Source organism: Cornus florida, unplaced genomic scaffold, assembly GCF_030987335.1.
Source record: "Cornus florida cultivar Cherokee Brave unplaced genomic scaffold, ASM3098733v1 CherokeeBrave_3.0.0_Hap2_Chr06, whole genome shotgun sequence".
In the NCBI taxonomy this organism is placed as follows: domain Eukaryota; kingdom Viridiplantae; phylum Streptophyta; class Magnoliopsida; order Cornales; family Cornaceae; genus Cornus; species Cornus florida.
The window spans coordinates 12,406,336-12,408,834 of NW_026775576.1; the positions used below are offsets into that span (position 1 = coordinate 12,406,336).

A 2,499-nucleotide genomic window follows, 5' to 3' on the forward strand; every position below is an offset into this window, starting at 1 on the left:
TGATTTCATTTCGGTGGCAATTTCATTAGAGTGGTCGACTTGATGTAAGCCAACACTCTTCCTACCACTAGAATTTCTACCATTCTTCGAAAAATAAGTACGATGCAAAGAATTTTCACTCATGCTCTCATAAAGACGCCACACGTCATCCTCATGCCTATCAACGTAAGAGCCACCCATGGAAGCATCAACCATGCCTTTGTAATTATCCAATAAGCTCTCAAAGAAATATTGAACTAATTGCCATTTGGGCATGTCATGATGTGGACACTTCCTAAGAAATTCATTAAAGCATTCCCATGCCTCATAAAATGTTTCTCCATCCCCATGTGAAAATTCTTGAATTGAGGTTCTTATGGCATTGGTCTTAGAAATCGGATAGTACTTCTTCAAGAACTCTTATTGCATTTCTGCCCAAGAAGTTATTGAAAAAGGCCTAAGATTGTTAAACCAATATTTTGCCTTGTCCTTAAGGGTGAATGGAAAAAAGTTTAAGCCTTAAGACTTCTTCCGGCATGTCCGTGTATTTTACGATGGAACATACTTCAAGAAACTCATCCAAATGCTTGTAAGGTTCTTCACTTGGAAGTCCATGATAATTCGGAAACATTTGAATGGTTTGTGGTTTGATTTCATAGTGGTGTGCTCTAAATGGTGACAATTGAATGCATGTGGGTGCATTATATTCATTAGGCACATAGTGATCTCTTAAAGCAAGGGGAGGATTAGCAATTGCAGGTGCAACAGAGGCACCTTGGTTGCCTTAAATGATGGGAGGTGGGGGAGCATAGATTGGCCTTGGCATTCCCAATAGAACTTGGCCTTGTTGTTGTTGTGGTGGATGAATAAATGGCCTTGGCATACCTAATGTAACTTGCATGTTATCATGATGCACATTGGGGTGAAGGATGCCTTGTTGGTCTATGTGACCAAGGTCCTCCACATGGTCCTCATTGTGTCCTTTCATTGATGAAATGGATTGACTAGAACTACCTCTTCCCCTAAGGTTTTGAACAATGGATTCAAGATGAAAATTTAAAGGGACAAGAGTGGGTCTCAATAATCTACGACCATGCATGCATAATGCAACACAACAAGCAATGACACAAACACTTCACCTTCACAACAAGTCAATAATCAACAAACTTCTTCCACATACAATGTTCTCATACTCCCATGCTTTAACAATATACGAGAAAAGTAAATTGCCTCCACGCGGGCTCATGATTTATCTAAGAATTGAAATACAAGCCTCCACGCGGGCCGACGATTTAACTAAGGGATGAGTTTAGCACTTCAACTCCAAATTTATAGTTTAGCTTAGCAATTTTTTTATGATTTTAGCATTTTTCCATTGCTTGCTTAGCTCCTTTGCTTGGATGTTCCTATACTCACCTTCTTAGCCCAATTCTCCTAGTCAAACAAGAACAAACACAATAAGTAACAAAAATTAAAAACAAAGTAAAGACACGATCAAAAGAGTACTAATTCCTAATTGATTCCACAAATATGACGTTGCCAATCAATCAATCCCCGGCAATGGCACCAAAAACTTGGTGTGGGTCGTCGTCGAACCCAAAAGTTTATGCAATGTGGCCAAGTTTTACATTTAGAAATTGCCACTACTACCTTTCACTAAAAATATAGCTAGGGTGAGTAGGGATCGTCCCAAGGGATCGAGTGTCGTACTAGGTTGAGGAATCAAAACTAGGGTTAGTAGGTCGAGTGATCAAAATAGTGGTTGGTTGATTGAATTAAACTAGATGCAATTTAAATTAAAGTAAACAATAATGCAATAGAGAGAATAAAAGAGAGAGAGATCTTGGAGTTTAGAGATCACCACTAAGCATAGCTTTTCTACACCTTTAATGAATGATTAATGAGGGGAAGAGCATGTATTCCAACAAAATGTGTGTGTGTGGTTGTTTCAACAAGCATGGATGATCAATTAAGCATATATTACCTAAACAACATGGTGGATAGCACAACATATCAAATTAAGCCATTAATCCTTTCTTTAAGCTTACAATCCAAACACATCACAAGGATAGAGATACATATTACTTGTTTTTCATAAGTATAGAACATCAACAACAAGCATGGATTGTCCTCCCATTTAACAACTACACTACAACTAAGCTAATGATATGAAATTAAACTAATTAAACTAAGGGAGAGGTACAATCTATCAAGAATTGAGTATGAACCATCACATAAACCACAAGAACATGATATTAAGCACTATGTCTTGACAATCTCTAGATCTATAGCATCAATACATATAAACATGCATCAATAACACAAGAAATAGAGACAAACACATAAACATCTATTCTAGCATACATAGACATATGGATAGAATGAAATGATCAATTGGAAGCATTAAACCACATAAATCATTGAATAAACAAGATCTATATGTATAAAAGTGTCAAGACATGAATCACAATACAAATCCCCTCAAAAATACATAAATCAAGAAGTAGAAAGCATGCTTGG

The 2,499-nt window shown here is 36.9% G+C and overlaps 1 pseudogene; it reads left to right on the plus strand.

The window, feature by feature from the left end:
* Window positions 1-253: 253 nt before the first annotated feature.
* Window positions 254-352, plus strand: LOC132315226 (small nucleolar RNA R71; annotated as a pseudogene).
* Window positions 353-2,499: the final 2,147 nt, after the last annotated feature.